A 21,117-nucleotide genomic window follows, 5' to 3' on the forward strand; every position below is an offset into this window, starting at 1 on the left:
GCTATACCAATAGTTAAGCCATAACATCGTATATTAGACACTTACACATCTATTTTTTTATTTTGAAAATTTGCCTTTTTAACTTAATTTTAAATTTAAAGCATAATTCTGGTTCAGTGGTTTCTATCATTCAAAGTTCACTTCCAACGTACAAATATCAAGAATAATTCTTAAGTCAGTCCTTTCCAGCATTCAAAATACTGCTCATCCAATTTTTGACAAGTTTTTTCTGCCCACTTTGTTATTCTCAGATTCAGCGATGATTCGAACATAAAGCCTGTAAATCAAAGAAAGATAATCAAGTCATGTTAGGTAAAACTGAATTTCGATTACATAAATTTTAGGATCAAACTTATTTCTTGAAGTAATGATTATTTTTGTATAGAAATAATATTAGTATAGTACGAGGTGTGTTCAAAGGAAAAGGGAATTTTGATTTTTCGCGGGCTGCGTACATTCGATTATCGATATTTTTGAGTGATAATCGGACACATATGTTTATCATGTGCGTGCAGTAGGAGCCAATTTCGATTAGTAGTTTGTTTTTTGACAAAAGTCACGTTTTTGTGTGCCCTTCGATTTCTGACATTTATAAGAAATGGATCAAAGAATATGTCTTAAATTTTGCGCTAAAAATGAAATAAAGTGCTCCAAGGCACTTGAAATATTGACTGTGGAATTCGGTGAGTCCACTTTGTCTTAGTGAGTCCACTAAATGTGTATAAGTGATACAAGCGCTTTACAGAAGGTCGAGAAGATGTTGATAACGCTGACGTCGACTAAGACCCAATCATCTCAATGGAAACTGCCAGATGAGAATATGTGGACCCCAGTGCCTATAATTTACTTTTTATCGAAAATATCGGTGAACATAGAACAACGCGGCAAGATCCACAAAAAAATCTAAAATGAGTATACCATTTGACTTTGCGAGAGTATAAAACGTTCAGTTACATCCGAACTTAGCCCTTCCTTACTTGTTTGATGTTACTGAGTATATAATGGTAGCTTGAAAGCAGAATGGGTTGTCTGCCCACCATCCAACAAAGTAGCAGCTATGCCTGATGATGCAACTGCTAATGCAATTCCGAACTTAGCCTTTCCTTACTTGTTTGATGTTACACATTGCATTTGGATTGTTATGAATATCTAATGGTAGCTTGAAAGCAGAATTGGCTGTCCGCCCACCATTCAACAAAGTAGCAGCTATGCCCGATGATGATGATCAGTTGATGAAAGATATCAAATATGTTTTACCGGTCCCACCTGGTGCATCTAAATAGAAAAAAACCGCCTTGTTTGACATCAACAGCCAACATGATTCGATGGCATATGTTCTTCTGCTCGTCAGTTAATAATGGTTTTTTGTTAATAACAAATGTAATTAAGTCACGATTATTCAATTTTTCTTCTCGCTGCAAATCACTATTCGCTAAGTCTGTAGCTTTGCGATTGAGGGATGGAATACCATAATGACTAAGTGATGAGTTTGAGATCATAATATTGTACATAAATCTTCAATCATTATTAATGTTTCGTTATACATATCTTGTGTGAAGTCTAAGTTTGGAGAGTGGTTTATTTGTTTGTCGGTATATTATATCTTCTGTCGTGTAGTTCTTATATTTTTCCCACAATGTAGATGACTGCGTTGGAAAACATGTCGTCAAAATAATGGCAAATAGTTGATGAATATTACTCGGCGAGGACGATAAAGCAGCATCAGCAAGTGTCAGATCCCAATGGTTGCCATCTTCCAAAAGTTGTAAAGCGTGACTCGCATCTTTATATTATACGTACTGAACACTTGGCTATTAACTGTTGGTAAAAATTGACAAGAGATAGGTCCAGGAACATTCACCAACAATAAACGCAGAAAAAAGCATTTACGTTGTTTCGGATGTACAGCATAAAGTTGACCCAGTGTCTTAGCTTAAAATATGAATGCAATTGAAGGACGTGTTTCTCCCTTTTAACGTGGTTCCCATTTTTTAGCTGACGTGTTCCATGTAAAATAGCATGGAATATCGGTGTATAATAATGTTTTTGCGAATTGACCATACACATCATTTTTGTGACAAAGAGTGAAAAATTCTGTTATTGTCTTTTTTGGTGGTTCAAATGCTCTTTGAAGGATATTTTCTGCAGTGAAATACACACGTTGTCCATTTTCAAGATGAACTGCAAGATGTTGGATAGCAGGTTCCCTATGGTGTATGGGAAAGCTAAGTATGCGCCAGATAGCTTCATTGCTGCTAATGTATCTACCCATTTGGTAGCGTGTTATTTCATCAGTTTCGTTTATATTTTGTACTCCAAATACGGCTAAATCACTGCCCTTATTATCATACACGTAAATATACTTAATGGATTTGACAGAACTGCAAAGCTCAACATTAATATTAGCCTTGTACGTTTTGGAGAGTAGTGGTGAGTATGGTACCACCCATTGATTGGCTTTAGATTTGACGTTCTCATTTTGTATGTGTCCACCATTATCAGCGTTTCTACGGCAATACAATCAGTAATGGTAACGTTTGAGAATTTCTTAAGAAAATTTTTCTTACATTTTCCATGCATGGTGATGTCATGTTAAAAGCTCCATACGGCCCATGAATCATATGACTTGTAGCAATATTTCAATAATTCTTGATCAATTACAATTTCCTCTTGAAGAATTTTATCTTCAAGCCAAATTAAAATGTGGGCATGAGGTAAGCCTGGTTTCTGACACTCAATTAAATACAGCCAACAACACATTTGGCCGAAAACTGAATTTAAAATACAATAAAATCAATCAAACATTTCAACTTTTGTTTAAACACTCGTGCAGTAATATCGTGACGATGTATTGATTGTTGACCTGGTAATAGTAAAGATAGGATTTCTTCCCAATTAGGATTACACGTAAATGTTATAAACAAATCTGGTCGACCGTAGTGACTTTTTTTTTACATTTGGTTTTACATACTCTTTTATTTGATCTTCATTTTTGTTGTTTGTTATGTCTTGCAACTTCCCCAATTGTAACATTAAAGGCGAGTCTGAGGGTAGAATCTCAGATTCTATTCTCGACTGTAAGGGATTGCGTTGGTCCTATTTAAATTGTAGATCTATTGAAATCGATCGATTTAAAGTTTATAGGGAGACACGCAATGGCTTTACCGAAATCGGTCGAGATCTTGTAACCCTCACTGAAAAATTTAGGCACAACGAAAAATTGTTCAAATCTTTTAAGTGCCTGAATGATTTTCATGAATCCTCCAAACCTGCTCCTAAGCGTGAACGTCCTTCCGATGAAGTAACACTTAGTTCTTCTGTACAGAAAAGAACTTTGTCATCAAGGTGATAAGCCGTCAACTTCCAAAGAGCTTAATTCCCCAAAAGCTCTTTCTAATAGTAATAAGTGTCTCACAATTCCAGAGGCTCTTCCTAATAACTTAGTAACATCTATTAAAAATTTGGTAGATATTCCACCTAAAAAGTCTACATTTCTTTCTAGACTTGCCAAAGATACCTTGGTGAAGGACATTAAGTCTTACATTTCGTCGCGTTTAAAAATTGATGATATCAATATCCGTAAATTTAACTTCAATGATAGAAGTATGTCATCGTTTAAAATAAACGTATCTCTTGAAGCATTCAAAAAGATCTTAGATAGTTCGTTCTGGCCACCTGGGGTTTTGTACGCGAATTTAAACCTAAACTTAGAAGTCAAACTGAGGAAAACATTGCTAAATTACCAAAAGCAACCACTGATATAAAAACTATATTTAAACAGTTCCAATTTTAATTTCCATATAACTGGATTTACAGAAACATGGTTAAAACCTCACATTTTTGATAACGAGATTTTAAACAGCGAATTTCAAATATTTAGATGTGATCGACTGAACAGAATCGGTGGAGGTGTTCTATTTGCCTGAATCATCTGAAGATGTTTTGTTCCAGGAACCGACTAATTTGAATTTAAATGTATTAGAGTATATGTTAATAGTTGCTTTATTTATTTAACCCTGTCTTATATACAACCCCATTCGGACTTATTTGTATATATGCAGCATGCTTCTTTAATAAATAGTGCTACTTCGATGGCAAATAATGCAGATTCAATAATCGTATTAGGAGATTTCAATTTACCGTGTGCTTCGTGGAAAGCTTGCGATGACTATATCGTACCGATTTGCAATCGGTCATGTTTTCATGAGTTGTTCGAAAAAATGTCCGAGTTGGGTCTGAACCAAATTAATTTGATTCCGAATAAATTTGGTAAATGCTTAGATTTAGTATACGTTGATACCTCTTCAAAGTGTTCCGTTATTCAGAGTAATCCTCTTGTTCTACCAGAGGACCCATATCATCCTGCTTTGGAAATATCTGTCGAAATCATAAGCAACGTACGTGATAATAATTAGCAAACTTCGTCCTTCCGTACTCGGTTCAACTTTGCAAAAGCTAATTTTAAAAAGTTAAATATAGAACTTTCTGCAATATCATGGCCTAATTATAATGGTGATATTGAATTGAGTGTCTCTCATTTTAATAACATTATTACGAAATTATTTAAAAAGTATGTTCCAATAGTAATTGTTAATAAAAGTAAAAGTAGAAGTCCGTGGTTTTCGAAAGAGTTACATAAATTGATAAACAAAAAAACTCGAGCCTTTAAAAAATTTTAAAAAGCCGGTTGACTTGTCGACTATTCTAAATATTCTGTATTGCGTCGACAATGTTTTGACCTAAACAAAAAATGTTATAATAATTACTTAAATAAAGTATAAAATTTTCTTATCAGCACGTGCAGTGTTCGAATACTTTAATTAACGCTCCAATTATTTCTGAAGAAGACGTCCTACCTAATTTAAATAGTTAAAACCATCTTTTAGCTACGGCCCAGACATGATACCCTCATTCTTCCTAAAAAATAGTGCCAAATATATTTACTTGCCTTTGACAAGCATATTTAATTCCTCTCTTAAACACGGTATATTTCCTTCAATATGGAAACAGTCATTTATAATTCCTTTGCATAAATGTGGATTTAGATCTAGATTTAGTTTCAGGCGTGTTCTGTTCCAGACTTATGGAACCTACGATTATGATCCGTTTGTTATTAGTTATTAATTATTATGACTATTAATTTAAATAATAACTATCATATCATATAAGTTGGACCAAATTACATGTATATGCCAACTTGCATGACTATCAGTTGACTCGTTTTTGAATTCATTCGGAACATACACACTATTTCAATAACTAATAAGTTAATTTTAACTTCACTCACCGTTAGCAAATAATAATTAAAAAGGAAAGAGAGTCGATTTAGGCGGGTGCTCAAAGAACTGATCGCTAGCGAGTCGATGCAAAAAAGGGAAGCGGGATCCTTCTTTTGGTCCCTTATATATCTGTTGATGTCTTCATGGTGGTGTGAGCGGTGTTAAGTTGTATTTGTGTGCGTGTTGGTGCATGGTGTAGTGATGTGGAATGTATGGTAAGTAGGTGTGGTGATGTGGATGTGAATTGGTGTAGTGTGACAGTGTCTTACGGTGAGGGGGATTGAGTGGTCATTTAGCCATTCCGGCCCCCCTAGGCAAATTTTTAGCCTAGTAGTCGTTGCAGCTGTTGTAACGTTTCCACAACGCTGCTCAGTCCAATGGAACGACGTGGTTGCGGTCTAGACTGTCGACGCCGTGGTGTTACATTCCGCGGGTGTACCGCACGAGTTGAGGGTCGAGGTCCTGTTGCGCGGCTTCGCATAGTAGGTGGCCGACCAACGTCGCGCCTCGAGGTGCGATGAAGTAGTGTGTGATGTGGTCTGCTGCAAATTTGGCACAGACCCGTGGACACACACTCTTGAATCCCATGCGTGTGCGATAGGCAGTTTAGACAGTGCTCGTGGGCCTGGGCAACTTGTTGTCGTTGCAACGGTCGCATACTTCTGAAAATCCCACAATGTTGCAGGCGATGTGGGTGCCGACAAATGGGACATCGTATACGATGTGCCTCTGAAGACGGCGATGATAGCGTCGATGAAGGTCGCGTGCCACCGCGAGGAACTGATGCGGACATCGGTGTCGTTGCAGGGGCAGTTGCAGCTGCAGATCGGGGCGTTGGGGTAGGCCCCATGCGTGGCACGTTGGTAGCCGACCGCACAGTTGGCGTGGGAGTAGTTGGCGTATCCACATTCATGTTAATCTGTATGAAAGAGTTGTTTAATTATGCAGACTTGTCATATAAAGGATATGGATGATCGTGCCACGTTATGTGGCATGAATGGGTCATCGTATTGATCGACCATTTTTTTATTAGTTATTTGTTATTTTTAACGGTTATTAGCGAGTTTTTCGGTTTTTTGCTTATTGATTTGATTATTTTATTGGATTGCGGTAGTATCGGTTGATTGTTTGCGATTTGCTGTGTCACAATTATCGGCGGTTGGGAGAAAGCATAGTTTCCGTCGGAGCCGTAATGTAGCTTTTCTATGCGCCCAAGACGCCATTCGGTAGGAGGTAGACAATCATCATGGATGATGACACAATCTCCAAGTTTTGGTGCTTGTTCAGGAGTCTTCCAACAGTATCGTTTATGGAGATCCCTTATGTATTCTTCTTTCCATCGACGGCTGAAATCGTGATGGGGAATTTTAATTCTTTCCCAGCGATTTAATAAGGATAGCGACTCCACGCCTGGCTCAGGTATGGCCAGAATGGGTGTTCCTTTGAGAAAGTGCCCTGGAGTTAAGGCTGTGAAATCGGAGGGATCTTGCGAAAGGATTGTAAGAGGCCGTGATTTGAGAACGGCTTCAATTCGAATTAATAATGTCGTGAATTCTTCGTAATTGAATTTGTAATTTCCAGCTACTTTTTTGAAGTGAGATTTGAAGCATTTTACAACTGATTCCCAGAAACCACCCATATGAGGAGCACTTGGGGGGATGAATTGCCAATTAATGCCTTGGGGCGCGTACTTTTGTACAATCTCAGGTGAGACTTGTTTGATAAAGTCCACAAATTGTTTTCGGTGGCTCGTTGAGAGCCGATAAATGTTTTACCATTATCGCTCATGATCTTCGATGGAAAGCCGAGTCGACCGACGAAGCGAGCAAATGCCGCAAGAAAAGCCTCCTTCGTCAGATTAGTACAAAGCTCGAGGTGCACTGCTTTTGTCGTAAAACAGACAAAGACAGCCACATAGCCTTTCATTATGGTGGGCGACCTTAGCATGGACGCCTTTATTTGAAAAGGCTCAGCAAAGTCGACACCTGTGATGGAGAAAGGCAGAGCGAAGTTGCAGCGTTCCTGGGGAAGTGCTGCCATAATCTGTGTTCTCATCTTTTCCTTGTGTGTGGTACAGATTTTGCACAAGAAAATGCACTTCTTTATTTGGGGCTTAAGTCGGGGAATGTAAAATTCCTGGCGGACCATATGTTGCATGAGGCGATGTTCGGCATGAAGCATTAATATGTGGATATAATTGATGAGTAGTGTGGCAAGTCGAGACTTTTCTGGAACAATTATGGGATAGCGTTCGTTATACGTTAGGCTTGAATTGGCAAGCCGACCATTCACACGAAGAAGACCTTTCGTGTCGAGGAATGGGTTTAGAACTAAGAGGGGACTTCTCTTGTCAATAGGTTTTGATTCTCTCAAAAGTGATATATCGCGGCTGAAGTAGCGCGCTTGCGTAGATGCGACAAGAGCGACCTTTGCTTTTTGTAAGTCTAGGTGCGTCACTGTATCGCATTGGGAGTGTAATGAAGTTACTCCCTTAAGTTTAATTTTGAGTCGCTCTATGAACTTGAGCATGTAAGCGATTACCCTGAGTGCTCGGGGATACGATGAAAATCGTTCGAGGATGTCAGTATCATCCACTGTTGTGTGAAAAGAATCGATTTTTCGACTTTCTGGGGTAATTATATCGCGCATGGGCGATTGTGGCCAAGAGTCGGGAGATTCTCTTAACCATCGGGGGCCATTCCACCAGAGGGTGGTGTTGGCAAGATGCAGGGGTTTGCATCCTCTTGTACCTAGATCAGCAGGATTGTCAGCACTGGCTACATGTCGCCAAGTGGCTGATCCTACTAGGTCAAGTATTTGAGACGTTCGGTTTGAAATATAAGTCTTCCATGCATGTGGTGGTTTTTCTAACCAGGCGAGTACGATTTCAGAATCGGACCACAGATATAGTTTGTATTTTGCCATGTTTAAATGCATTCACACCATGGATACTAGTTTGGCTAGTAGTAGCGCTCCACACAGTTCAAGTCGTGGCAGACTTATTGTTTTTAACGGAGCTACTTTTGCTTTTGCTACTAGTAGGTGGCTTGTGGTCGCAATGTCGCTTTGTGTGCGAACATATATAGTTGCGCAATATGCCTTTTCAGAAGCGTCACAGAAGCCGTGTAGTTCGACTTTGTGCTCTGGGGCATAATTTACCCATCGTGGGATTTGTATCTGTGAGATATCATTTAGATTGCTCGCAAACTGGGACCACTTTTCTAAACGAAGTGGTTTTACTTGTTCGTCCCAGTCGGTTCCATCTAACCATAATTCTTGTATTAGGATTTTGGCTTGTATCATAACTGGCGAAAGCCATCCTGCGGGGTCGAAAAGTTTCGCCACAGAGGATAGAATTTGTCGCTTTGTTATGGCGGATAACGCAGATATTGACTCTGTAGTGTATGAAAACTGGTCAGATATCGCATTCCATTGGATTCCCAGAGTTTTTGTTGTACTTTCCTTTTCGAATTTAAGGAAATTAGTATCTAACAAATTTTCATGTGGTATATTTTTTAAAATATTAGGGTGGTTCGCCGTTATCTTTTTCAACGGAAACCCTGCGGTTTTGAGGGCTTTTACCACTTGTGCTAGTGATTCGTATGCTTGTGGAAGACTGTGACTTCCAGACAGGATATCGTCTACATACGTTTGTGTTTTTAACACCTGGGTTGCCAGAGGAAATTCCGACTAGGTGTTTTCTGCCAATGCGTGCAATGTTCGAATGGCTAAATAAGGAGCACAGTTGACGCCAAAGGTAACTGTTTTTAATTTATAGTCGCGGAGTGGACTATTGGGGGATTTTCGGAAAATAATTCGCTGAAAATCCTGATCGTTTTATGTACGATTATTTGTCTATACATTTTTTCGAAGTCTCCGTTGAATACGTATTTGAATATACGCCAATTTAAAATGGGTAGCATTAAATCTGGTTGGAGCGTGGGTCCCGTAAATAGGATATCATTTAGGGAGTTCCCCGAGCTAGTAGATCTTGATGCCTTAAAAACAACTCTTACTTTAGTTGTTTTTTTGTCTGGCTTTACTACTGCGTGATGAGGCAAGTAAAATGAGTGATATTTGCCATTTGTGATTTTTTCGCATGGGCTTACTTCCTCCATGTGGTTTAAATGGAGGTATTCTTCCAACACACCATCATATACTGGTTTGAGTTCGCCTTTTTTAAGTAGGTTTTTTTCCATACTTTGAAACTGCTGTATTGCAGAGGTGCGAGAGTGACCTAAGGCGATGGCGTTGGGAAATTGTTGTTTTAGTGGTAGTCGTACGACGTACGTTTGTAAAAGTCTTCACAATACTGATCTTCAGGGGTTGTGATTGATATGGGGGGGAGTTCTTCTAACTCCCAAAATTTTTTCAATTGTGAATTGAGGTATTCGTTTGAGATTTCCCCAACCTGAGTGGTCATGGTGGTAACTGGTTCCGAAACTAGTCCACTTAGGATCCACCCAAAAATAGTATTTTGTGCCAGAAGTGTATTTGAAATTTTCTCAATACCTTCGAGTATTATCTGTGGTATGAGATCGCTGCCTAATAGAAGGTCTATTTGAGCGGGAGTGTTGCAGTTGGGATCTGCTAGCTTTAGGTGTGAAACCTTTTGCCAATGCTTGCTATTTATGTGATAGCTTGGAAGCATATTTGTAAGTTGCGGTAAGACTATAGCTTCTGCTTGTATGTGCTTATCCGCTTGGGGGGAAATTAGGGTAATGGGGAAGATTTTATTTGAGTTTTGGACTACTCTCCCGCCCATTCTCGTGATTTCAAAATTGGCTAGTTTTGTTGCCAGTTGTAGCCTAATTTGAGCCCTAGACGCTATAAAAGATCGTTGTGATCCTTGGTCTATTAAGGCCCTAAGTTTAAACAGTTCTCCTCGGTGTTCGATGGAGACGACTGCTGTGGGTAGTAGTACTCTACTTTGATTTTCGCTGTGTAGCGTTTGGGTTTTTAATGCCTTTGAGCAGCATGGTGCTTCTTGGCAATTTTCGGGATTTTCTGTTGCAACTAAACCCGTGGCTCTTTTCATATTTGCGCTGTTTGGGGGTGAGCTGGAAAATGTGCTGTAATGCAGCATTGAATGATGTCGTTTATGACAATAAACGCAATTAAATTTGCTTTCGCACTCTTTAAGTGTATGTGCCTGTGATAGGCAATTTGTACAAAGTCTTTTTGTTCTCACCAAATTGTTCCTATCCACAATATTTAATTTTTTGAATTTATCGCAAGATTTAAGTTTATGCCCTCCTGTACACAGTTCGCATGACGTTTGTTTATACTGTTCGGACGTGAACGATTGATTTTTAAAAAAAACTTCTATTTAAATGGTTGTTGCTACTGGTTTAAGGTCTATTAAAGCTTCTATTGAGGTCGTTTTGAATGTTTTTAGTTCTAACTAGTTTTTTGTCTACCCTTTCTGCTATTTCATATTGGGTAGTTAGAAATTCTTTCATTTGCTGCTACGTTGGGCATTTTTTCCGAGATGAGAGCGATTGCTCCCACAACAGCAACGATTTTTCTGGTAGTGCCGCGGTGCATATATTTACCAGAATAGGGTCCCAGCTGTCTGTGGGAATATTTTGTGTCGATAAAACCGACAAACAATTAGAAACAGTGGATTGTAGTCTAATGAATTCATCACTTGTTTCTTTCTGAATTTTAGGCAAGTTCATTAGTATCGTTACTTGCTTATCGACCAATATTCTTTCATTTTCGTATCTTGCTTTTAGAGCTTCCCAAGCCAGATTGAAATTATCGTCATTTAGTGCGAACTGTTTGCCTATGACGCCTGCTTGACCTTTTGTTTTGTATCGGAGGTGATACAATTTTTGTGCATTTGTTAATTTTGGGTGGTTTATGTAAACGGCTGTAAACATGTCCCGGAAGGACGGCCATTGTTCATAACCACCATGAAAGACTTCGGTATCACATGTGGGCACCTTGAGATGGATGCCAGAATTTGACTCTTGACATTGAATTTGTGGCAGCTCTACTCTCGGATGTGGAGCAGGTGCTATGGCTTTAATTAATTTTAATTGATCCGAAATTATTGCTTTTGTTTCTTGAAACTGGTCTAAGCAGTTTTCGTACTTGGCGTAAGCCGAGGATTTAAAATTTTCAGGTAAATCTGAGTCGTCAGATTCTACTATTGCAATTGAGATGTTTTTGATTCTTTTGAGTCTGAGCTCATTTAAAAATTGTATGAAATAAATTCAAAATTCCTCAGTGTCGACTGATGGATAATTCAGGAAATTTCTTCGTATATAGAAATGTGTGAACGAAAGCTCTTTTTAGTGAATAGAGTTTTCCACTTTGAACAAAATTAAGATTGATTTTCGTATATATGTACTATAACCGTAAAAAATTTTTTTTTGTTAATTAGCGTTCTTAATTTGAAATAAATAACTGAAATACCCGGATTCAGTTGTTATAAATACCGGTTTGTATTTATTATACTCTCGCAACCTGTTGCTACAGAGTATAATAGTTTTGTTCACCTAACGGTTGTTTGTATCACCTAAAACTAATCGAGTTAGATATAGGGTTATATATATATAAATGATCAGGATGAAGAGACGAGTGAAATCCGGGTGACTGCCTGTCCGTCCGTCCGTCCGTGCAAGCTCTAACTTGAGTAAAAATTGAGATATCTTTATGAAACTTGGTAGACATGTTTCTTGGTACCGTGAGACGGTTGGTATTGCAGATGGGCGTAATCGGACCACTGCCACGCCTACAAAACGCCATTAATCAAAAACAAATAACTTGCCATAACTAAGCTCCGCAATAAGATACAAGACTGTTATACGGTACACAGGATCACATTAGGGAGGGGCATCTGCAGTTAAAACTTATTTTTTAAAAAGTGGGCGTGGTCCCGCCTCTAATAGGTTTAATGTGCATATCTCCTAAACCGCTAATGCTATAATAACAAAATTCACTAGAAGCAAATGTTTTTAGCAGGTGTGAAAATAGTTGAAATCGGGTGGCAACTCCGCCCACTCCCCATATAACGGTACTGTGAAAAACTACTAAAAGCGCGATAAATCAAGCACTAAACACGCCAGAGACATTAAATTTTAGCTCTGAGATGGTATAAATTGGCTTTATAGGAACCGCGTTCAAAATTAGTCAGTGGGCGTGGCACAGCCCACTTTTAGGTGAAAACCCATATCTTGAGATCTGCTCAACCGATTTCAACCAAATTCGGTGCATAACGTTCTTTTCATGTTTCTATGTCATAGTGCGAAAATTGGTGAAATCGGACTACAACCACGCTTACTTCCCATGTAATACCATTTTAAATTCCATCTGATTCTTTCACTTTCCTCTATGCAAATCAGGTAACAATGATTATATCGGGGTAAAACTTTGCGTGAATAATGAAATTAAAGTACCTTGCGGCCAAAAATTGTCTAAATCGAACCAAAACTGTTCAAACCCCTAAGTACTAAATATGTGGACCCCAGTGCCTATAGTTGACCTTCTACCGAAAATATCAATCAATCCACAAAGAAATCTCAAACGAGTATACCATTTGACTTTGCGGGAGTATAAAATGTTCGGTTACATCCGAACATAGCCCTTCCTTACTTGTTTTCGTTTAACTTCGTTTATTGTATATATGTATGTATATTTATTTTGCCTTTTATGCTTTAAGTTTGACTTTTCCTTTGCTCACATATATTTCGCAATCCTGCTTACTGCTTAATTAAGCGTAAGGGGAATTGCCGGAAAAATTTGTAAGTATGGAAATACTTAAATTTGGTTTTTTTGTTTTTTGTATATTGTGTTTTAATACACGAAGATAAGCAGGTAGTCAATTATTATATATTATATACATATATATGTCTGTCGTATATATGTATGTGTATGAATGTACATATATAATACAATAAACGGTTTTTCGTTATTTTAACCCGCAATTTAAAACCGGTAAGTTAGACCAAATTGGCACCCGTTACCAAGATATTGAACGGTTTTTAATGTTTTATTACAGTTTTTTGTTCAAAATATAATCTGTAGTTCGCAATGAATATACATATGTATGTGCATAAATATAAGAAAAGGAATCGAATGGACTCACTTTGATTTCCTCCAAGGGCTTTTGGGGAATATATGTACTTGCGAGTGTGTAATTAGTTACGTGTATGTACGTCTATGTGTTCTTCTGTGTTTCTTTCCGATTCCTTTGTCCTCTGTTGTTTCTGAGTTTGTATGCTAGGTTTTGCCTTTGTGTATTTGTTTTTGTTAATTCGCGCCCGTATGTGTTGTTTGTATAAACTTGTAAGATTAAATTTCGTTTTAGGATCGCGCCCGCAATTGCTTTGTGATTATTTTCGCGCCCGTTTTGTGTTTATTGTTGTTATTTGTATGTAAATTTATATGTATTTTGACACTTTTATCTCTCTGTTTTTTATGATTTTGTCACACCACTTTTTAGACACTGTTTATTTTATGTTGTTAATATGCACATAAGGGGGTTTTTTAGTTTTGATATACATGTATAGGTATATATATATATATATTTTTTTTTTTTTTTCGGAAAACACTGTGCATATATGTATGTATAAATAACTTTTTATATAATGTGTTTAATACACTTCACCGCACTTTGGATGTTTTTGGTTTTCACTGTCCACTGCACTTTGCGTTCTGTTCAAACAATACACAATTCTATGTACATACAATATAGATATATATTTTTTTTGTTTTGTTCACTTTGTCACTGCACTTGTTTTTTGTTTAAATGCACCGGTTCTTTTTTTTGCACTGTTTGTTAATTTTTATGTTTTTTTCCACGTTATTTAAAATTTTTTTTTTTTTTTATGTTTTGTACCCCATAGTGCCGTCCACTGGGCCTCGAAGGACCATATTTCAATAACTAATAAGTTAATTTTAACTTCACTCACCGTTAGCAAATAATAATTAAAAAGGAAAGAGAGTCGATTTAGGCGGGTGTTCAAAGAACTGATCGCTAGCGAGTCGATGAAAAAAAGGGAAGCGGGATCCTTCTTTTGGTCCCTTATATATCTGTTGATGTCTTCATGGTGGTGTGATCGGTGTTAAGTTGTATTTGTGTGCGTGTTGGTGCATGGTGTAGTGATGTGGAATGTATGGTATGTAGGTGTGGAATGTATGGTAAGTAGGTGTGGTGATGTAGATGTGAATTGGTGTAGTGTGACAGTGTCTTACGGTGAGGGGGGATTGAGTGGTCATTTAGCCACACACGGACACTGAATTTTTATATATTAAGATATATAGAGGCTGATGTAAAAAACGAATTGGCGTGCAGGATCGTTGATGTATAGTGTCGCATTTTGATGTGTTTAAAGAAGCGCTTTTGTATTTGAAGGAGGTAGTTAGTGTTCTCAGGTGAGGTGTGTTTTATTAAGATGTGCCAGTTTATACCCGGCAGTGTAGTAAGTATGTGTACTGAGCGTTAGGTGGCGGCGTCTATGTAGAGTTTATATTAGATCTCCGGGCCTCTACACTTAGTGATCCGATTTCGACAATTTTCCGATGTAAGATATCTTCATTGGTGTTCGATTTACATATTGTAAAATAAAAAAAATCAAATGGAATTTAATATTGTGTTATAAAGAAATGTAAATTCTGTAGAAGTATACCTGGTTTAAATCTAATTTCGTTTTTATACCGTAAGATAAAGAGATTGAGACACAGGAATTCACTTAAAAGTGGACGCACATGGTTTGGACCATGTTTGTTTTATATGTCTTTATTGGTTTGTGATATACATATGTACCTTAAACCCATTAGGAGGACATAAGTCTTTAGCGGTTTGTGATATACATATGTACTTTAAACCTATTAGGAGAACAGAGCCAGGCCCTTAATACAACATTTTAATAACAGCTATAGTCATAGGCTTTATAGTTTTTCGACTAAAAGCAATTTGTAAGCGTGACAACATTCCGTAGTTGCCAAGTTTCGGTAAGTTGAAGTAACAGAAAATAATGCTATACCAATAGTTAAGCCATAACATCGCATATTAGACACTTACACATCTATTTTTTTATTTTGAAAATTTGCCTTTTTAACTTAATTTTAAATTTAAAGCATAATTCTGGTTCAGTGGTTTCAATAATTCAAAGTTCACTTCCAACGTACAAATATCAAGAATAAGTATTCAAATTTTTCCTCAGTCCTTTCCAGCATTCAAAATACTGCTCATCCAATTTTTGAAAAACTTTTTCTGGACACTTTGTTATTCTTAGGTTCAGCGATGATTCGAACATAAAGCCTGTAAATCAAAGAAAGATAATCAAGTCATGTTAGGTAAAACTGAATTTCGAATATATAAATATAAAGAGTAGAATTTTAGGATCAAACTTATTTCTTGATGTAATGATTATTTTTGTATAGAAATAATATTAGTATAGAACGAGGTGTGTTCAAAAGAAAAGGGGAATTTTGATTATTCGCGGATTGCGTACATTCGATTATCGATATTTTGTGAGTGATAATTGGACACATATGTTTATCATGTGCGTGCAGTAGGAGCCAATTTTGATAAGTACTTTGTTTTTGACAAGAGGTTAGTCACGGTTTTGTGTGCTTTTCGATTTCTGACTTTATCTTATGAAATAAAGTGCTCCAAGGCACTTAAAATATTGACTGTGGAATTCGGTGAGTCCACTTTGTCTTAGTGAGTCCACTAAATGTGTATAAGTGATACAAGCGCTTTACAGAAGGTCGAGAAGATGTTGATAACGCTGACGTCGACTAAGACCCAATCATCTCAATGGAAACTGCCAGATGAGAATATGTGGACCCCAGTGCCTATAATTTACTTTTTATCGAAAATATCGGTGAACATAGAACAACGCGGCGAGATCCACAAAAAAATCTAAAATGAGTATACCATTTGACTTTGCGAGAGTATAAAACGTTCAGTTACATCCGAACTTAGCCCTTCCTTACTTGTTTGATGTTACTGAGTATATAATGGTAGCTTGAAAGCAGAATGGGTTGTCTGCCCACCATCCAACAAAGTAGCAGCTATGCCTGATGATGCAACTGCTAATGCAATTTTTTGTTGTGACCGTAGTTTAGCAAGAAGGAAAGATATCAAATATGTTTTACCGGTCCCACCTGGCGCATCTAAATAGAAAAAACCGCCTTGTTTGACATCAACAGCCAATATAATTCGATGGCATATGTTCTTCTGCTCGTCAGTTAATAATGGTTCTTTGTTAATAACAAATGTATTTAAGTCAGTATTATTCAACTGTTCTTCTCGCTGCAAATCACTATGCGCTAAGTCTGTAGCTTTGCGATTAAGGGATGGAATACCATAATGACTAAGTGATGAATTTGAGATCATAATATTGTACATAAATCTTCAATCATTATTAATGTTTCGTTATACATATCTTGTGTGAAGTCTAAGATTGGAGAGTGGTTTATTTGTTTATGTCGGTATAGTATATCTGCAGTCATGTAGTTCTTATATTTTTCCCACAATGTATTTGACTGCGTTCGAAAACATGTCGTCTAAATAATGGCAAATAGTTGACGAATATTACTCGGCGAGGACGATAAAGCAGCATCAGCAAGTGTCAGATCCCAATGGTTGTCATCTTCCAAAAGTTGCAAAGCGTGACTCGCATCTTTATACGTACTGAACACTTGGCTATTAACTGTTGGTAAAAATTGAAAAGAGATAGGTCCAGGAACATTCACCAACAATAAACGCAGAAAAAAGCATTTACGTTGTATAGGATGTACAGCATAAAGTTGACCCAGTGTCTTAGCTTAAAATATGCCTACAATTGAAGAATGTGGTTCTCCCTTTTTACGTGGTTCCTATTTTTTAGCTGACGTGTTCCATGTGACAAAAAGCGAAAAATTATGTTATTATTTTTTGGATGGTTCAAATGCTCTTTGGAGGATATTTTTTGCAGTGAAATACACACGTTGTCCATTTTCAAGATGCACTGCAAGATGTTGGATAGCAGGTACCCTATGATGTATGAGAAAGCTAAGTAAAGCTGCTGCTAATGTATCTACCCATTTAGTAGCGCGTTATTTCATCATTTTCGTTTATATTTTGTACTCCAAAAACATTAAAAATCACTGCCCTTTTTAACGTACTCGCAAATATACTTGATGGATTTGACAGAACTGCAAAGCTCAACATTAATATGAGCCTTGTACGTTTTGGAGAGTAGTGGTGAGTATGGTACCATCCATTGATTGTCAATTTCTAATTGGATAAAATTTGACGTTCTCATTTTATATGAATGTCGCCCATTGTCAGCGTTTCTGCGGCAATACAATGGATAACCATCAATATCAGTAATGGTATCGTTTGTGAATTTCTTAGGAAAATTTTTCTTACATTTTCCATGCACTGTGATGTCATGTTAAAAGCTCCACACGGTCCATGAATCATATGACTTGTAGGAATCGTTAGCGTCATCAACATCTCCTCGACCTTCTGTAAAACGCTTGTATCACTTATACACATTTAGTAAACTTGTAGCAATATTTCAATAATTCTTGATCAATTACAATTTCCTCTTGTGAATTTTATCTTCAAGCCAAATTAAAATGTGACCATGAGGTAAGCCTCGTTTCTGCCACTCAATTAAATACAGCCAACAACACATTTGGCCGAAAACTGAATTTAAAATACAATAAAATCAATCAAACATTTCAACTTTTGTTTAAACACTCGTGCAATAATATCGTGACGATGTATTGATTGTTGACCTGGTAATAGTAAAGATAGGATTTCTTCCCAATTAGGATTACACGTAAATGTTATAAACAAATCTGGACGACCGTAATGTCGTACATAAGTCATTGCATCCTCTATGTATTCTTGCATGTTTCGTGGGCTACCTATGTAGCTGGAAGGTAAAATAGCAGCACTGCCGATTTCATTGGTGTTTAAATTTCCATCGAACTTTCCAACAATAGCCTAACGTAAGTGAATGAATGAAATGAAATGAAATCCTCTGATCGTAGTTTAGCTTGGTTGAATCGAATGAATCGCAAACGTTTGCTTTTAATCTTAGCAAATATATCCACAACGTATTGATGATACAATTGACGATATCGAAGGATATAGTTGTCCTAGTTATGTCTAGTCATTAATCGATACGTATATTAGTTCATTGAACTAACTTTTTTATTTAATTCATTACCATTGACTGGATCACACTGTTTAATGTTGATATGATATCCATCCTGTCCTTGCCAGAATATCAGTGGGTACTGGAGTGCATCGTACGAACGGTGTAAATATGAAATTCTACTCACTGAATTATCTCGGCGTGTAATTTTTATGAATCTGTTGTCAACTGGATCACTGACCATAATAATAGAAACTTCATCAACGGTTGATGCGTTGAATCTTCCGGCGTGTTCGCCGAAAGGTACTTTGTCCGCTTTGATGACAATTTGATAATTGTCAGTTTTTAATTGTGGTGACACTCTTTTAAACAATTGAACCAATTGATTACTGTTCTCTAAAAATAATTTTAATGATAATAATACAATTGCTCTCTCTTCTGCTTGTTCAATGAAATTATACTGGCATCGAGTTGTAACACGTTCTTCACAATTGCATATAAAATTAAGTTGGCCCAAATTACATGTATATGCCAACTTGCATGAATATCAGTTGACTCGTTTTTGAGTTCATTCGAAACATATACACGGACACTGAATTTTTATATATTAAGATATATAGAGGCCGATGTAAAAAACGAATTGTCGTGCAGGATCGTTGATGTATAGTGTCGAATTGTGATGTGTTTAAAGAAGCGCTTTTGTATTTGAAGGAGGTAGAAGCAATTTTCCAATTCCGTTTTGATAGTTGGTTATGTGTGTTATCTTGTTGAATGTGTTGTCTTCGTGCATGGTGTAATCCTGTTAGTGTTCTCAGGTGAGGTGTGTTTACCGGGCAGTGTAGTGAGTATGTGTACTGAGGCTTAGGTGGGGGCGTCTATGTAGAGTTTATATTAGATCTCCGGGCCTCTAAGCTTTGTGATACGATTTCGACAATTTTCCGATGTAAGATATCTTCATTGGTGTTCGATTTACATATTGTAAAATAAAAAAAATCAGATGGAATTTAATATTGTGTTATAAAGAAATGTAAATTCTGTAGAAGTATACCTGGTTTAAATCTAATTTCGTTTTTATACCGTAAGATAAAGAGATTGAGACACAGGAATTCACTTAAAAGTGGACGCACATTGTCCAAACAAGTTTGTTTTATATGTCTTTATCGGTTTGTGATATACATATGTACTTTAAACCTATTAGGAGGACAGAGCCACGCCCTTAATACAACATTTTAATAACAGCTATAGTCATAGGCTTTATAGTTTTTCGACTAAAGGCAATTTGTAGGCGTGACAACATTCCGTAGTTGCCAAGTTTCGGTAAGTTTAAGTAAAAGAAAATAATGCTAAACCAATAGTTAAGCAATAACATCGCATATTAGACACTTACACATCTATTTTTTTATTTTGAAAATTTGCCTTTTTAACTTAATTTTAAATTTAAAGCATAATTCTGGTTCAGTGGTTTCTATCATTCAAAGTTCACTTCCAACATACAAATAATAATAATAATTATTAAGTCAGTCCTTCCCAGCATTCAAAATACTGCTCATCCAATTTTTGACAAGTTTTTTCTGCCCACTTTGTTATCCTTAGCTTCAGCGATGATTCGAACATAAAGCCTGTAAATCAAAGAAAGATAATCAAGTCATGTTAGGTAAAACTGAATTTCGAATACATAAATTTTAGGATCAAACTTATTTCTTGATGTAATGATTATTTTTGTATAGAAATAATATTAGTATAATACGAGGTGTGTTCAAAGGAAAAGGGGAATTTTGATTTTTCGCGGGCTGCGTACATCCGATTATCGATATTTTGTGAATGATAATCGGACACATATGTATATCATGTGCGTGCAGTAGGAGCCAATTTCGATTAGTAGTTTGTTTTTGACAAAACGTTAGTCACGTTTTTGTGTGCTCTTCGATTTCTGACTTTTATAAGAAATGGATCAAAAAATATGTATTAAATTTTGCGCTAAAAATTAAATAAAGTGCTCCAAGGCACTTGAAATATTGACTGTGGAGTTCGGTGAGTCCACTTTGTCTTAGTGAGTCCACTAAATGTGTAAAAGTGATACAAGCGTTTTACAGAAGGTCGAGAAGATGGTGATGACGCTAACGTCGACTAAGTCCCAATCATCTCAATGGAAGCTGCCAGATGAGAATATGTGGACCCCAGTGCCTATAATTGACTTTTTATCGAAAATATCGGTCAACATAGAACAACGTGGCAAGATCCACAAAAAAATCTAAAACGAGTATACCATTTGACTTTGCGAGAGTATAAAACGTTCAGTTACATCCGAACATAGCCCTTCCTTACTTGTTTGATGTTACACATTGCATTTGGATTGTTATGAATATCTAATGGTAGCTTGAAAGCAGAATGGGCTGTCTGCCCACCATCCAACAAAGTAGCAGCTATGCCTGATGATGCAACTGCTAATGCAATTTTTTGTTGTGACCGTAGTTTAGCAAGAAGGAAAGATATCAAATATGTTTTACCGGTCCCACCTGGTGCATCTAAATAGAAAAAACCGCCTTGTTTGACATCAACAGACAATATAATTCGATGGCATATGTTCTTCTGCTCGTCGGTTAATTATGGTTCTTTGTTAATAACAAATGTATTTAAGTCACTATTATTCAATTGTTCTTCTCGCTGCAAATCACTATGCGCTAAGTCTGTAGCTTTGCGATTAAAGGATGGAATACCATAATGAC

The 21,117-nt window shown here is 36.9% G+C and overlaps 1 long non-coding RNA gene across 1 annotated transcript in view; it reads right to left on the reverse strand.

Annotated features, from left to right (window-relative positions):
- The window catches only part of LOC118681509 (uncharacterized), a 27,363-nt gene continuing 6,246 nt past the window's right edge, over nucleotides 1–21,117 (reverse strand). Inside the window, exons 2-4 of the long non-coding RNA XR_011395285.1 lie at nucleotides 19,779–20,010; nucleotides 15,313–15,552; nucleotides 1–277 (exon numbers count right to left, since the gene is read on the reverse strand). This is a non-coding gene — a long non-coding RNA (uncharacterized lncRNA). The remainder of the gene's footprint in view (nucleotides 278–15,312; nucleotides 15,553–19,778; nucleotides 20,011–21,117) is intronic.

The sequence above is a fragment of the Bactrocera oleae genome, chromosome 3 (assembly GCF_042242935.1).
Source record: "Bactrocera oleae isolate idBacOlea1 chromosome 3, idBacOlea1, whole genome shotgun sequence".
In the NCBI taxonomy this organism is placed as follows: Eukaryota; Metazoa; Arthropoda; class Insecta; order Diptera; family Tephritidae; genus Bactrocera; species Bactrocera oleae.